Source organism: Bufo gargarizans, chromosome 1, assembly GCF_014858855.1.
Source record: "Bufo gargarizans isolate SCDJY-AF-19 chromosome 1, ASM1485885v1, whole genome shotgun sequence".
NCBI lineage: Eukaryota > Metazoa > Chordata > Amphibia > Anura > Bufonidae > Bufo > Bufo gargarizans.
The window spans coordinates 671,030,949-671,048,523 of NC_058080.1; positions in this window are offsets into that span (position 1 = coordinate 671,030,949).

Below are 17,575 nucleotides of genomic sequence, written 5' to 3' on the forward strand. Positions count from 1 at the left end.
GGGCCCCCAAAGCCATGGGGCCGAAGCAGGTAGTCGGGCCCCCGAAGCCATGGGGCCAAAGCAGGTAGTCGGGCCCCCGAAGCCATGGGGCCGAAGCAGGTCGTCGGGCCCCCGAAGCCATGGATCAACATGGAGCGATCAACATGGATTATTAGGAAATTAGGGAAGCAGGTATGTATGTGATACATAGGGGCCAAATCAGCCTAGATGCACAGATGGACAACCAACCAGGCAATGAGCCCAGCAGGTTTGAAAACAGTCGTCGGGCCCCCGAAGCCATGGGGCCGAGGCAGGTAGTCGGGCCCCCGAAGCCATGGGGCCGAAGCAGGTAGTCGGGCCCCCGAAGCCATGGGGCCGAAGCAGGTAGTCGGGCCCCCGAAGCCATGGGGCCAAAGCAGGTAGTCGGGCCCCCGAAGCCATGGGGCCGAAGCAGGTCGTCGGGCCCCCGAAGCCATGGATCAACATGGAGCGATCAACATGGATTATTAGGAAATTAGGGAAGCAGGTATGTGTGCGATACATAGGGGCCAAATCAGCCTAGATGCACAGATGGACAACCAACCAGGCAATCAGCCCAGCAGGTTTGAAAACAGTCGTCGGGCCCCCGAAGCCATGGGGCCGAGGCAGGTAGTCGGGCCCCCGAAGCCATGGGGCCGAAGCAGGTAGTCGGGCCCCCGAAGCCATGGGGCCGAAGCAGGTAGTCGGGCCCCCCAAGCCATGGGGCCGAAGCAGGTAGTCGGGCCCCCGAAGCCATGGGGCCGAAGCAGTCAGTCGGGCCCCCGAAGCCATGGGGCCGAAGCAGTCAGTCGGGCCCCCGAAGCCATGGGGCCGAAGCAGTCGTCGGGCCCCCGAAGCCATGGGGCCGAAGCAGTCGTCGGGCCCCCGAAGCCATGGGGCCGAAGCAGTCGTCGGGCCCCCGAAGCCATGGGGCCGAAGCAGTCGTCGGGCCCCCGAAGCCATGGGGCCGAAGCAGTCGTCGGGCCCCCGAAGCCATGGGGCCGAAGCAGTCGTCGGGCCTCCAAAGCCATGGGGCCGAAGCAGGTCGTCGGGCCCCCGAAGCCATGGGGCCGAAGCAGGTCGTCGGGCCCCCGAAGCCATGGGGCCGAAGCAGGTCGTCGGGCCCCCGAAGCCATGGGGCCGAGTTTTTTTTTTTTGTTGTTTTTTTTTTATAGAATTATAACTATGAAAAGTGACATGAATGAGGTGCACGTGAATTAAACCATGAGCCTGACCGATGTGGCAGGCGATACCCAAGATAAACTACGTGGCCTGAATAACATGCGAGGCGAAATATCGTTAGGAACGAGACCTGACCGACGTGGAAGGTGACCCCAATAGTTCAGCTGCATGACCTGAAAAGACGAAGGGAAACGTGACAGAAAATGGAGATAATAACGGACATTAACTAAAATTAATAACATAAGCTGGCAAGCAGGTAAAGATATGAGTCATTCAAAAGCATAGCTGCACAGGTGGACAGACAACCATTGGTCAGACCCCTGAAGCCATGGGGCTCAGGCAACCACCAGGGGCCCATGGGGCCAGGCAGCCGCTGGGATGCGAACCTTAGAATTAAGGACGGCTGGGGAAAAGATTGGGCCTTAACCCAACGGGTTTAGTAAGCAACCGGGACTCGATAACCTAGAAAGACAAAGACATGGACTTGCATAACCTCCAACAGAAACCTGGGACACTAACCAGCCTACAACCATGTTGTACCCTTAACAAACAAAACATGAAAAGCGGTCAAGGGGCCCCTGGAGCCATGAGGCCGGATCAGGTCATAGGGCCCCTGAAGCCAGAGGGATGACGTTGCGGTGACGATAAGTAATTAAAACGTAAGCCGGACCTGATGGCATATGAAGCGACTTGAATGATTGGATTGGCTAGAAGGTGGCCTAAGGAACATGACTGCCAACAGGCGTTAAAAATATAGACATTAGTAATCCGAAGCACGTGCGTACATAAAACACTAACCACCGCGAACCATAAACGTAAACATGAAATGCCTGGGGCATTGCAAGTTCGCTAAGAGAAGTCTCTTATCGTGACAAACTAATGAACAGCTTGTGAAAACATAGCAGGAAACGTACTCCTATCGGCCCACTGACCTCCACTGAGGAGCTGTTTGGTGAACTGGGGCAGGAGACCAATCTGAGTGAATACGAACCAGAAGTAAAAGGAGACCAGTCTGAGTGATTACAAACCAGGATTAAACAGAAACTAGGCCTATGGAATGTGACAGACCACCGAGGAAGGGAACGTAAGCCTGAAAAGAATGCAGTTATGTTTGTCAGGAGAGAGGTACCAGAGCGGTGGGTGCAGACTGCCCCGGTGAGATTGAGCAAAACCATGATGTAGCAATAAACAGGAGAATGCAGCTTTGGATGTGAGTGGTACCTAAAAACATGGTATAGGCGCAGCTTTGAGTATGGGTAGCGCATGAAAAGCATGGTATAAAGCAGACGTATAAATGCAACCTGAAAGTGATCAGAGTATTGACGTGATGCAAAAGCAGACATGTGGACGCAGCTCTAGTAGTTAAAGGAGTATAGGACAAGATGTGAAAAGCAGACATGCGGACGCAGCTTTGGATGTGAACGGAATATTAACTTGATGTGACCGCAGACATGGAAAGCGGCTTTGGTGAGTGGGGTATACAACCTGGTGTAGCAGTAGAAGTGTTAACACAACTTTGAGTATAAGCAGAGCATGAAAATTGGTATAAACGCAGCTCTGGTTGTGAGTGGAGCAAGGTGGGAACACCAGGGTGGTGCGTCCAGAGCATGAAAACGGATTAACAGTAGCAGCTATGGCTGTAAGCAGAGTATACAACATGTAATAACAGGCATGTAATACGGATCCGGCTGTCAGCTGGGGACGGAATGAGATGTAACAGCCAACAGGTGAGTGCAGCTTGAATGTGAGACCAATCTGAGTGAATACGAACCAAGAGTAGAAAAGTGCAGTACAGTGAAGACGTGGGGATGCAGCATAAGACATGAAATAAAAGCCGAAAGTGTAAATGCCGCTCAGGATAACAGCGGAGCATGAAAGTATGAGATTGTGGATAATCTCTGCCTGTATATTTATGTTTAAATTGTACTGGAGCTGTCATTTGGCATTCCAGGCACTAGAGGCCGCTGTTTTGCAGCACAGTCAGCATGCTTCTGGGTGAACCAGTAAGTGATGATCTGAGGTGGTGGAAGGATTGTGCTGTGAGGGGCTGAATCCGATTCCATCCTGGCTTGCGGATGTCCGACAGTGAATGGAACTCAAGGGAAGGAGAGTATCTGCTGTCCCCTTTCTGGATCCAGCGCTTTGAAAGAGAGGTTGTCCCAGGAAGACCAGTTCCAGTGTATGGACAGAAAACCTTAGCATTAAGCAAGGCTGCACGGTTGCTGAGAGCTTGGTGGCCATCATGGGTAAGCGGCATCCTAGGGCCCAGAACGGATGCAGGTCAGTACACCTGATTACCAATTGTACTTTACTGTTTGGCGCCTAAAGTAACAGAGACTAGCCTAGGCCTTGTATGCGCTAGTTAGATAGGGTTATAGCTTTGTTAGGCCTTACTGGACTGCAGCGCAGTAATTGACTTGCAGGCTCTGCTGCGTCTGCCACCGGTTAGGTGTGTCTTCTATAGTGGCACAGTGCGACTTGTAGGCTCTGCTGTGTACGCCAGCAGGCTAGGCCTCGGACAGGGACGGTGACTGTGGGCCTGGGGTATTACTTATACTGTTTGTACTTGTGTTAATACTGTTTCCAAAGTAAAGTTTATATTCTTGCATATAAAGCTGGTGTCAGTGTTGCTTCCATGTCTGTGACTTTGCTGTATCCTGGGGAGCCCACCCCGGTACACGGCTTACGAAAGTGAAATACATGAAGTTTAAAGATGGTGGTAGCGGGGGGGGGGGGGGGGAGACACATGGCAAGGAACAGCTACAGCAAAAGGCCTAAACAATAAACACTGTATCCGATCTCCAAACATGACGTCAGGTGCAGCCCGGGTAACTCTTACTTCAGCCGGATTGCTGTAAAGAAACTTTTCATACGAGATGAACGAAGCAAAGTGAAACTTGTAAGATTTATAGGAACCAACTCTTATTACCAACAAACAAATGAAAAGCAAATGGAAGTATTTAGGCCCAAACGAGCAAACCTGAGGTAGCAGATTCTGAGGCGAAGCCTCCTGTTCGCTAGCAAAGTCGGATCCGACCGGCCTGGAGAGAGGGCCCCGGCCCAACCTACTTGCGTAGTATGGCGCGTGCATGCTACTGTAGCAGAGAGCAAAATAACAAGCTCCATGCTGCAAAGAAAGACTCCTACCACCAGAGAAGCTAGTGTGCTAATGGCACCTGAAAACACACACCTGTGAGTGAGGGTGTGGCTCGTATATGAAGAGCCTCCGCCCCTCCCACAAATGCAGGCTGACTAATCAGCCTTACCAACATATATATATTTTTTTTTTATAATGCATCATCTCGCATAACAATTCACATGCATGTTATATATAAAGCAAAACAAGATGCATTAAAGGGACACTGACAGGGCCAAAAAGCATATTTAGGGGTATATATGACAGTATAGGTCTTATAAAGGGTATTAGAATCATCTAAGTATCCCCCCTGTCCACCTCATAAATACAGTAATCTGAAGTTTTATAACCTGCTTTCCTGGCGTTCAATCTGCCCAAGGGGCGGTGCTTCATATCAACTTGCGCCCAGCCAGCCTCGCCACAACTGCCGTTTGAAGCGCCGCCCAGCCCATCAATATTCACCGAGCTGGGCGGCTACTCTAAAGCGCTGTACTAGTGTCCCCGGCCATCTTCAGCGCATGCGCCCGGCACCCTCACTGGCCTGGATCGCATCGCGCGTCTGCTTTATGTGCATGCGCCGGGCACAGCAGCGCCCCGCATGCGCATAAAGCAGACGCGCGATGCAATCCCGGCCAGAATATTGATGAGCTGGGCGGCGCTTCAAACGGCAGTTGTGGCGAGGCTGACTGGGCGCAAGTTGATATGAAGCACCGCCCCTTGGGCAGATTGAACGCCAGGAAAGCAGGTTATAAAACTTTATATTTCGGTATTTATAAGGTGGACAGGGGGGATACTTAGATGATTCTAATACCCTTTATAAGACCTAAACTGTCATATATACCCCTAAATATGCTTTTTGGGCCTGTGTCCCTTTAAAGGGACTCTATCACCACTTTCTAACCCCCACTTTTAAAACTATTGTTCTGTCCATGGAGCCCTTGTGATTACAATGGTGTTGTTATATGCGAAATCTGCTGGCTCGTTTTGATAAAAAAAAACCTTTTATCTAACCTGTCAATCATGTAGATAAGGTGCCCAGGGCGTTTCTCCTGGTCTGAACATGCCGCCCGCCGCCGCCGTTGGTGCCCAGCTCCTCCTCTGATCCTTTCAGCGCCGCCTAAATGTGAAGAAATACGCCTCCGGCTCTCCCTCAGTCCCCCCTCCTTTTCTAAAATCTCGCGCGTGCGCACAGGCCTGTGCCTGATGCGCCCGTGCAGACTTTTCGATTCAGCCTCATTGAGCGAAGTGCGCATGCGCACTTCGCTCAACCTCCCGATAACGCGAACACTGCCGCACGCGCAGGATCTTAGAAAAGAAGGAGGGGGGACTGAGGGAGAGCCGGAGGCGTATTTCTTCACATTCAGGCGGCGCTAATTCAAGACAGAGGAGGAGCTGGGCACCAACGGCGGCGGGCGGCATGTTCAGACCAGGAGAAACGCCCTGGGCACCTTATCCTCATGATTGACAGGTTAGATAAAAGTTTTTTTTATCAAAACGAGCCTGCAGATTTCGCATATAACAACACCATTGTAATCACAGGGGCTCCATGGACAGAACAATAGTTTTAAAAGTGGGGGTTAGAAAGTGGTGACAGAGTCCCTTTAAGGTTTCAAGTATATGTCAAGGACATAAATCGAGGACCGAGAATTTGACATAAGTAGAACATGACATATTCAAAAAAAGAACAAAGGAACAATGTCCCCACCCTCCCTAACTCTCCCACCCCTCCCAAAAGGATGTCTGCTCCCATTCCTCCCTTCCCAATTACAAATTCAGATGTGTGCAGTTTCATGAGGACGTTACCTCTGGACAAGACCCCTGAAATCTCACTTCTAATTTCCCCAAGCTCCCTTTTAGCAGCGCCTTAGAATACCATTCTGTGTATTTGAAAGCTGACATTGACTCGTTGATATCCCTCCATGAGAGATGTTTTTTAATAAAGGTTTTCCATTTGCGGAAGAAACCTTTTTTTTTCTTTTTTCTTCTGCTGTTCGGTGTCTAGTTTATCAAAGTACATAAAGTGAGACATTTGGGAAATCAGATCACTTATTTGAGGAGTATCTGGTTTTAGCCAATTGTTAAGAAGAGCACGGAGAGACACCAACAAGGCAATATCTATTATCAGTCTTGGTTTGGAGAACTCGTCGAATATATGAAATAGTAATGTTTCTGGATTGTGGGCTAATGTGTCCCCCTATGTGTCATTGATCCATTTAGAGACTGCCTTCCAGAAAGTCTGGACATATGTACACGAACGTGCACAATGTACCAGATCTGCCCCATCATTTCCACATTTCGGACATGCTGTCAGATAGTCTTCACATTTGTCTTTCTTGAAACATTAAATGCAAATACAGGGAGTGCAGAATTATTAGGCAAGTTGTATTTTTGAGGATTAATTTTATTATTGAACAACAACCATGTTCTCAATGAACCCAAAAAACTCATTAATATCAAAGCTGAATATTTTTGGAAGTAGTTTTTAGTTTGTTTTAGTTTTAGCTATTTTAGGGGGATATCTGTGTGTGCAGGTGACTATTACTGTGCATAATTATTAGGCAACTTAACAAAAAACAAATATATACCCATTTCAATTATTTATTTTTACCAGTGAAACCAATATAACATCTCAACATTCACAAATATACATTTCTGACATTCAAAAACAAATCAGTGACCAATATAGCCACCTTTCTTTGCAAGGACACTCAAAAGCCTGCCATCCATGGATTCTGTCAGTGTTTTGATCTGTTCACCATCAACATTGCGTGCAGCAGCAACCACAGCCTCTCAGACACTGTTCAGAGAGGTGTACTGTTTTCCCTCCTTGTAAATCTCACATTTGATGATGGACCACAGGTTCTCAATGGGGTTCAGATCAGGTGAACAAGGAGGCCATGTCATTAGATTTTCTTCTTTTATACCCTTTCTTGCCAGCCACGCTGTGGAGTACTTGGACGCGTGTGATGGAGCATTGTCCTGCATGACAATCATGTTTTTCTTGAAGGATGCAGACTTCTTCCTGTACCACTGCTTGAAGAAGGTGTCTTCCAGAAACTGGCAGTAATACTGGGAGTTGAGCTTGACTCCATCCTCAACCCGAAAAGGCCCCACAAGCTCATCTTTGATGATACCAGCCCAAACCAGTACTCCACCTCCACCTTGCTGGCGTCTGAGTCGGACTGGAGCTCTCTGCCCTTTACCAATCCAGCCACGGGCCCATCCATCTGGCCCATCAAGACTCACTCTCATTTCATCAGTCCATAAAACCTTAGAAAAATCAGTCTTGAGATATTTCTTGGCCCAGTCTTGACGTTTCAGCTTGTGTGTCTTGTTCAGTGGTGGTCGTCTTTCAGCCTTTCTTACCTTGGCCATGTCTCTGAGTATTGCACACCTTGTGCTTTTGGGCACTCCAGTGATGTTGCAGCTCTGAAATATGGCCAAACTGGTGGCAAGTGGCATCTTGGCAGCTGCACGCTTGACTTTTCTCAGTTCATGGGCAGTTATTTTGCGCCTTGGTTTTTCCACACGCTTCTTGCGACCCTGTTGACTATTTTGAATGAAACGCTTGATTGTTCGATGATCACGCTTCAGAAGCTTTGCAATTTTAAGAGTGCTGCATCCCTCTGCAAGATATCTCACTATTTTTGACTTTTCTGAGCCTGTCAAGTCCTTCTTTTGACCCATTTTGCCAAAGGAAAGGAAGTTGCCTAATAATTATGCACACCTGATATAGGGTGTTGATGTCATTAGACCACACCCCTTCTCATTACAGAGATGCACATCACCTAATATGCTTAATTGGCAGTAGGCTTTCAAGCCTATACAGCTTGGAGTAAGACAACATGCATAAAGAGGATGATGTGGTCAAAATACTCATTTGCCTAATAATTCTGCACTCCCTGTATTGCTGAGTGTATAAGGCGAAAATGTGATTCCCTCCATTTCTCGCAGGGCACTGCCTTACAAACTCTCATCCAAAACATCACAAACTGGTAACGCTATGTGTAGTTTTTTCCCCCATTTTTTAAACAGGCCGGCTTCTACTCTTTTGTCTACCGAATCTCTCATCGTGTGATATATATGCAAGATAGAATACTTAATATCTCTATGAGTTAATGAGAATGCCAATGATTGAGTCGTACATTCACGAGATACATCTAGCAATCTCTGCTTACAAAAGTGAATAATTTGTTGATAGGCCAAAAACTGGGACTTATCGAGGTCGTATTTATTACAGATCTCAGGAAACGTTAGATACCGATTTTCAGAAATCTGAAGCATAGAGAAGGTGTATTTTCTTCTGTTTAAGCCATTCTGTTGATTTGGTTCTATGCTTTGGGTCGTTGTCCTGTTGCAACACCCATCTTCTGTTGAGCTTCAGCTGGTGGACAGATGGCCTTAAGTTCTCCTGCAAAAATGTTTTGAAAAACTTGTGAATTCATTTTTCCTTCGATGATAGCAATCTGTCCAGGCCCTGATGCAGCAAAGCAGCCCCAAACCATGATGCCCCCACCACCATACTTCACAGTTGGGATGAGGTTTTGATGTTGGTGTGCTGTGCCTCTTTCTCCACACATAGTGTTGTGTGTTTCTTTCAAACAACTCAACTTAGGTTTTATCTATCCACAGAATATTTTGCCAGTACTGCTGTGGAACATCAAGGTGCTCTTGTGTAAACTGTAAACGTGCAGCAATGGTTTTTTTTGGACAGCAGTGGCTTCCTCTGTGGTATCCTCCCATGAAATCCATTCTTGTTTAGTGTTTTACGTATCGTAGATTCCCTAACAGGGATGTTAGCATATGCCAGAGACTTTTGTAAGTCTTCAGCTGACACTTTAGGATTGTTCTTCACCTCATTGAGCAGTCTGCGCTGTGCTCTTGCAGTCATCTTTACAGGACGGCCACTCCTAGGGAGAGTAGCAGCAGTGCTGAACTTTCTCCATTTATAGACAATTTGTCTTACCGTGGACTGATGAACAGCAAGGCTTTTGGAGATACTTTTATAACCCTTTCCAGCTTTATGCAAGTCAACAATTCTTAATCGTAGGTCTTCTGAGAAAATGCGATCGCGGGGTGCTGATGTGTTCGGAAGCTTACCTCGCTTCCGTTCAGGGCCCCGAGCCTGTCTTCAGTTCTCTCCAGCAGGCTGTGCCACTCTGGCGCAGCCTGCTGGTCAATGTTTGAAATGCATTGCTATTGAGATGTAATGCTTTATAGAGATAATGCATTACATTTTAAAATCAATCAAAATGCTGTATATTATAGTCCCCTTGTGGGAATTTTAAGTAGTAAAAAAAATAGAAAAAAAATACACATTTATTAAATAAAAAATTCCATTAAAAAAAATATGCTTTTTTTTTGCCATTGAAAATACGCTTTTCAATGAAAAAAATTGCAAAAAGAAAATATCCCCCATATGTTTGGTATTGCCGCGTCCGTAACGACCCAGACTACATAAATATTACATAAATTATCCCCTACGGTGAAGGCCATAATAAAAAAAAAAGACAGAATTTCTCATTTATTCTTAGTTTCCACTGAAAAAAACGTAATAACAAGCGATAAAAAAAGCGCCATTTACTCCAAAATGATACCAATGAAAAATACAAGTTGTCCCTCAAAAATCAAGCCCTCACACAACTCCAAAGAAAAATAAAAAATAAAGTTATAGGTCTTGTGAAGTGGCAATGCAAAATAATTTTTTGGGTTAATAAAAGGGGTTTTATTGGAAAAAAAAGTTGTAAAACTTAAAAAAGTATTTTTATTAACCCAAAAAAGTATTTAGTATCACTGTAATCGTACTGACCAAGAGAATAAAGATATTATGTTATTTGTACCGAAAAATGAACACCGTAAAATGTATAATGTAAAAACGCAGTGGCAGTATTGCTATTTTTCCCCATCTCCCTCCCAGAAAGAGTTAATAAAAGTTAATCAGAACGTTATGTGTACCCCAAAATCGTGCCATTAAAAACTACAACTTGTCCCGTAAAAAACAAGCCCTCATAAAGCTATATAGACAAAAAAATAAAAAAGTTATCGCTCTTGGAATGAGACCACGAAAAAAGGAAGAAAAACGCTTGGTCATCAAAGCCCAAACAGGCTTGGTCACTAAGGGGTTAAGTGAAGGCTCGCATCCTGCATTGGGCGTGTGTCGGTCGGCGTCTTCCGCATACCACTGCGTATGCACGAGTCTATCCGGGCGAGAATCCCGTAGATTGCGTGTCCGACGTAGCGGTCACATGATCGGGAGTTCACTAACTGGCACGGCGCCCTAAACCACATGACAAGTCACGTGATTGGGCGTCTGGCCAGTGTCATAACAACCACAGGTCCTGCATCAACAATACTATGTAATGCATGGACCTATTCAACTAGTGCATAAGCTCAGCGCATTTAATCAAATATACAAATGCCGATCCCCACAGGTACAGTGCAGGTCTGGATATATATGCTGCCTAAAATATCATTTCATTAACCAGCGACGCAGGAACCATTCACTGCAGGAATCCAAATGAAACACAATTATATTGACATAATGGTTAAGTCCCCTGCTGGATACCCGCCTGGCAAAAAGGTATAACACTATTCAGTAATCACAGAGATCCCTTTCTATATCATAGGGGCTGCACCAAGTATGCAGACAAGAAAGTCTTCAGAGGGATTACTCCAGTTATAGACCAAAATGGCACATAGGGTAAACTCAATCCTATATTTGCAGACATCAGGCATCCAACCGCACAATCCCCACAGGATTATACCCGCGGGATGTGCTGAGATGGCACACCTTAAAATAAAATGGGACTGGAAATACTAGGGCCACATCCATCGCCAACCTCGGTCAAAAGGAGGCCGCAGATGTCGGCCCTTGCCTGGTCTGGGCCCAACTACGAAGTAGAGGACCCCTACCCTGCTTATCCCTATTGTGTCCTATAAGTGTCTAAGAAAAAGGCTTTATCATACTTTGTATGAATAACCCCCTATGCCATTAACCCTCAATGTAGTCCGCATATATTGTGCAGCTCCCCAGGGAGAGGGTCAAGAGTTGGCAAATCTGCCCATTATTAATATAACCCACATCTGCAGCATATATCCAGCACAGGGAATCAAAACCAAACATACAACCAGTATGATGACAAAATGGTCCTGCCAGCCGGCTCCCGAGTCGCTGATGTTAAAGGCTATGTTTTATTCTTCACCTAGATTTCTCATGGTAGCCGTACCTATATGTGATAAAAGAAAAGAAGACCTTGACTGACTTAGGGTTGCATGTTAGGAGTGATTTTTCAACCTCCTGTGTATAACAAAGCAATAGACACATTTGTGTCCTTGGTCCGGTCGGATATCACCAAAATGAGACAGCAAATTCAGCATGGGGGGAGCTCCAACCTGACCAATGAGGAAAGATCTGCATTGATCTCCCTTAGCCGGCGCAAAGAACTTACGATCAAAGCGGCTGACAAGGGAAGGGAAATAGTAGTGATGAATACAACCAAATATGTCGCTGAAATTGATGGGGATTCAAAATTTTATGTGATGAAAAAAATTTAAATCTTGGTAGACAATGCTTATGCCAACAACATTATTGATGCAAAACTCCACACATATTTGATACAAAAACATTCAGTTACGCCTATCTTATATATCTTGCCAAAGATCCATAAAGATTTGTATAACCCACCCGGACGTCCCATAGTGGCAGGAATAGATTCTGTTTTTGCCCCTGCAGCTGTTTTCATCGATAAACTGCTGAGGACTTCTGCTACAGGGGCTAAATCGTATGTAAGGGACACGACTGATTTTCTCAAAAGCTCCAACAGATCACATTTGGTGCAAGTGATAGACTGGTGTCCTTTGATGTCACCAGTCTATACACTTGCATTGAACATGAAAGGGGCTTAGAGGCTATTCAGTGGGCCCTGGGGCGTACTGATTACCCTACTGAACTTTGTGAGTTTGTCAGTTCCCTGTTGGAAATTGTATTGACATGCAATTACTTCAGTTTTGAAGACAGGTTTTACATCCAAAATTGCGGGACCGCCATGGGGTCAAACATGGCCCCGACGTACGCCAACATATATATGGCATATGTGGAGGAGTCGTTTATATACACATCCACCCTTTACCAATTTGTGGGCGGGTGGATGAGGTATATAGACGACATCTTCCTCATATGGACAGGGACGGACGCGGGTCTACAGGAATTTCATGACTATCTTAATAACATATATTGTTCACTAGAGTGGACTCAACACATTCCTTACAATTCTTGGACACATTAGTATATGTGACGAAGATAGGTCTGCAAACAGTGTTCTGTCCCCACATGAAGGCGAATGAAGGTGTAACTGATAATGACCTTGTGACTGTCCTACCTTCGTATCCAAGCAGTGGAGCAGACCGGACCGGCAGATGCTCAGGTTAGATGGACCCAGACGCAGACATGAGGATGCAATCAAACGTGGGTTTATTTGATCCAGAGCAGCAACATACGGTTATGCAGTACAGGAATGCAGTAGCAGTGTAGATGCTGTCATGTGGATGTCTTTCCTGAGGCTAACTGCTGAGGCAACTGCTGGTCAAAAACTGATGCCTTAACAAGCCAAGATGTGTGTCTCCAGTCACAAGGAGTGCAGCACTGAAAATGGCTACAGGAAGTGACCAGGACAAAGGCTGCAAAAACACGCCCAGCAGAGAAAAACTTTATGGATAAGGAACAAGGCGTGCAGCATACAAATTCCGGCCAGCAGATGGCAGCAGAGAAACAATACGTAGAAACAACATAGTAAAAGGAGATATAATAATACAGTGCATTAATTAAATTTGAAAGAAACAGCACACTCCCCGTCTGAAATTCACTTTGGGGATTTCACTATGACGAATGTCCATAAAATATAAACAACCTGTAAAAAAAACATGTTAGAATGCAAAACATAGATAGTCCTGTTTTCAACTTGGAATGGAGAAGATCTGCGAAGCTAAATACAGTCCTGTTCACCCGTCAGGGACGTTCTCGATGGGTAGTATTAAGATGAGTTCATTGATTGGTCTTGAGAACGTTTTAAGCTCGCCTTTCCTGAAGATCTTCAACTCCACCTTCCGGACCTTGCCATCCTTGCTAGGGAAAACCTTTGAAATTAGCCCAACAGGCCAGTCAATCCTTTCGGTTTGTTGCTCTTTCATCAATACAAGGTCTCCTTCCTTCAAGTTTGGTTTGTGGTGTTGCCATTTTCTTCTTCCTTGAAGAACACTGAGGTACTCCTTTCGCCACCTGTTCCAGAAGTAATCTGCTAGATATTGTACACGTTTCCAGTGTTTTTGATAGATGTTCGCATGCGTGAATTCTCCACTAGGAATAAGCGTACTCTCAGTTTTTTGGGTAAGTAGAATAGCCGGAGTCAGAATGGCTGGTGTCTCAGGATCCATAGACACTGGCACAAGGGGTCTTGAATTGATAATGGCTGAAACTTCAGCGAGGAGAGTAACTAGAGTCTCATGTGTGAGTCTAGACGAGTTTACATCCATCAACATAGAATTTAAGATGTTGCGTGAGATGCCGATCATTCTCTCCCAAGAGCCCCCCATGTGGGAACTGTGAGGAGGGTTGAAAATCCAGGTGCAACCTTTTTCCGCCAACTGATCTTGAATGGACTTGGTGTCGATGTTAAGTTCTCTACAGGCTCTGATGAAGTTGCTTCCCTGGTCAGACCTCAATTGTTTTACTGGTCCTCTGACGTCTTTACCGTACTCTGATTCTCCCTCTATTGCAGTGCGCCGAAGGCCGTAAGTTGCCACGGCAGGTGAAGGGCTGTTTCCAAATACGTGTACCCTCATTCGATACTCTGCCATCTCTGCGTTGGTGTCATTATTCTTGTACCACAGAAACCTGAGGAAATTCCGGTGGTCCTCTCTGACTACGAAACAGTGGAACATCTGTTCAATGTCGGCGGTGATGGCAACAAGCTCCTTTCTGAACCTCATCAGCACTCCAACTAGGTTATTCGTCAGATTAGGACCTGTGAGAAGGACATCATTAAGAGATACACCTTGATGTTTGGCGCTTGAGTCGAAAACAACCCTAATTTGATTAGGTTTCCGTGGGTGATACACTCCAAATGAAGGCAAGTACCAGCACTCGTCGTTCTTCCCTAAGGGCGGAGCTGGTTCTGCATGGTTGTTGCGGAATATTTTGTCGATAAAGGCAACAATGTGTTCTCTCATCTCAGGCTTACTGTTCATGGTACGCTGAAGAGAGTTAAATCTAGACAGAGCTTGTTCTCTATTGTTCGGGAGTCTCACCCTGGTAGCTCGAAAGGGTAATGGAGAAACCCAGTGATTGGTTTCGTCTTTAAGGAACTCCTTGTCCATTATCTTGATAAATTCTCTGTCTTCTACTGACAAAGCTACTTTATCATCGTCCTTGCTTGTGTGAAAGATTAATCTTCCCAAGTTGTCGGCAAAGAAGGGAGGAATGTCGTCAGGTGGTTGTATGGGGTCTGGAGGCTTCTCTTTCACCTCGTAGTGATGAGGGCAAGGCTTAATGCAAGTTGTGCGTCCATCTCCACGCACGTACGTTTTGAAAGAGTGGATTCTTTGTTGATCCAAGCATACATTTCCTATGACTACCCATCCCAAGTCCAGTCTCTGGGCGTATGGTGCATAGTCGGGACCATTACACTGTTGACGCACCTTGTGTACCCTTAGATTGTCTCTGCCAAGCAGGAGTAGAATCTCGGCGTTGTTGTCCATAGGTGGGATAACATTGGCTAGGTGCCTTAGGTGTGGTTGGTGAAATGCAGCTTCCGGGGTAGGAATCTCATCCCTATGGTTGGGTATTTGATCGCATTCGATCAGCGTCGGTAGAGGTATTTCTGTATTCCCACTGACGGAACAAGCGATGAATCCTTGTGCCCTCCTGCCGCTAGTCTCTATGCGACCCGAGCAGGTGTTTAAGATGTAGGGTTCTGACGGTCCCTTTATTCCAAAGGCTTCGAAGAATTTAGGTCCTGCTAGGGAGCGGTTACTTTGGTCATCAATGATGGCATACATTTTTACTGCCTTTTCTGGTAGCCCAACCGGGTAGACCTTGATTAGGCATATGCGGGCACAACATTTCTCACTCTGGCCCTCCCCACATACGTCCAAGCATGAGCAGGAAACAGCAGTGGCTGTGTTGGCGTTATTTTGGGGCTCCCCGCCGTGACTTGGAGCGGGACTGGTGGTGACAGCAGCCGGTGAATCCCTTGTGAGTGGAGTTGGGTGCATAGCTGAGGCGTGTCTTTCACTATGACACTCCTCACACTTGATAATGGATTTACAGTCCTTTGCCATGTGCTCCAATGAAGCACAGCACCTGAAACATACCCCAAGCTCGGTGAGGACTTTCTTGCGCTCCTGTATGGTTTTGGATCTAAATCCTCTGCATTTGTTCAGTGAGTGTGGTTTTTTATGAATGGGACATTCACGATTGAAGGCCTTGTCTCCTGATGAGGTAGTGTACTGTTTACCAGTGGGTACTGCAGATGATGGTAGGTTAGTCTTCCTAACATTCACGCTGCTCTTAAAGTCTCTGTGTTTATGCACAATACTTTCATACCTTGATGATGGTGTCACTGAAGCTGTAGTATTGAACTCCAGGAAGTCGAGGCTGGGGTCGTTCCTCATCTGGGACTGTTCATCGATGAACCTACAGAAATGAATAAATGGGGGAAAGGTGACGTCATGCACTCTTTTGTACCTTGAGACTGATGCCGCCCACTTCTCTTGCAGGCTGTATGGTAGCTTCACGACAATTGGGTTCACCCCATGGGCAGTATCCAGGTAGCACAGCCCGGACAGACGAGGATCTCTTTTGGCGAGCTCCAGTTCCATGAGCAAATCACTTAAATCCTGAAGCTTGTGGACATCCTTGAGACTGATCTTGGGAACGTTCTGCAGTCTCCTGAATAGTGCCTTCTCTATTGCTTCTGCACTGCCAAAGGTGCGTTCGAGTCTTTGCCAGGCTGCAGCGAGACCTGCTTCTGCTTGTCCCACATAGACAGTTCTAAGGCTCTTGATGCGATTTGTGGAGCCTGGGCCCAGCCAGTTGATCAAGAGGTCGAGCTCCTGCTCTGCAGTTAGGTTGAGGTTGGCGATGGCAGCTTTGAAGGTTGCCTTCCAGGCTCTGTAGCTCTCCGCACGGTCATCAAATTTTGAGAGACTGGTGTTAATTAGCTCTCTGCTCACCATAAACCTGGCAAACTCAGACATATCTGATCTCTCACTGCTTGTTGCCATGACAACTTGTGATGCCCCTGGGGCGTATAGGCTGTGTGGCGTGAAAGGGTGAGATGCTTCCGGGTAGAATGATGTTGCTGCAGGGTTGAGCTGTGGTCTAGCCTCTGTAGATTCTGATGACTGCCGCTTGAGCTGTGGAGGTAGGCCAGGAAACACCTGGTAGCCATCTTGCTGTAATAAATGCCCTTGAGAGGGCGCGCCTGGGCAACTGTTATCGGGTTGCTCAGGTGCTGTGGGTATCGCTGGCACTGTGGGTAGAGCTGGCTTGGAGGTTTCAGTGTTATTGGCTTGGACAGTACTGCACACTGGGGGTGGTGCAGATAACTGTTTCAGTACATAGTCGCTGGTCCGATCGACTGGATCGTCTATCTCCTCTGGTGGTAAACAGACTGAATCAAGGCCTTGGCTCAATGCTTGCTCAAGTAGTCTTACTTTTGCTAATGCAATTTCCTCTTCCCTCTCTGATTCAAGGATCTTTATTCGAGCCTCTGCTTCTGCCCTCTTGGCTTCTACCTCCGCTTCTGCCCTCTTGGCTTCTGCCTCCGCTTCAGCCCTCTTGGCTTCCGCCTCCGCTTCAGCCCTCTTGGCCGCCGCCTCTGCTTCTGCCCTCTTGGCTTCTGCCTCCGCTTCAGCCCTCTTGGCCGCCGCCTCTGCTTCAGCCCTCTTGGCCGCTGCCTCCGCTTCAGCCCTCTTGGCTGCTGTCTGTGCTTCTGCCCTCGCAAGGACTTCTTTTTCGGTGAAGGAACGTCTCACTTTGGAATTGCTCTGCATTTATGCGGGCCTCTAGTAATCTGTCGCTCAGGGTGGAGCTTCTAGAGCATGATGATCTGTAGGACCGCGAGGAATGTTTGGATGAATGCGATCTGTGTGATCTAGTTTCTTGCAAATGAGAGATGCGGAGTTCCACTTTATCTTTAGCGTCCAGCACCATGGCGTCTCTTTGTCTGTCTATTGATTCCGCCTTGCACAATTCTGACGGGG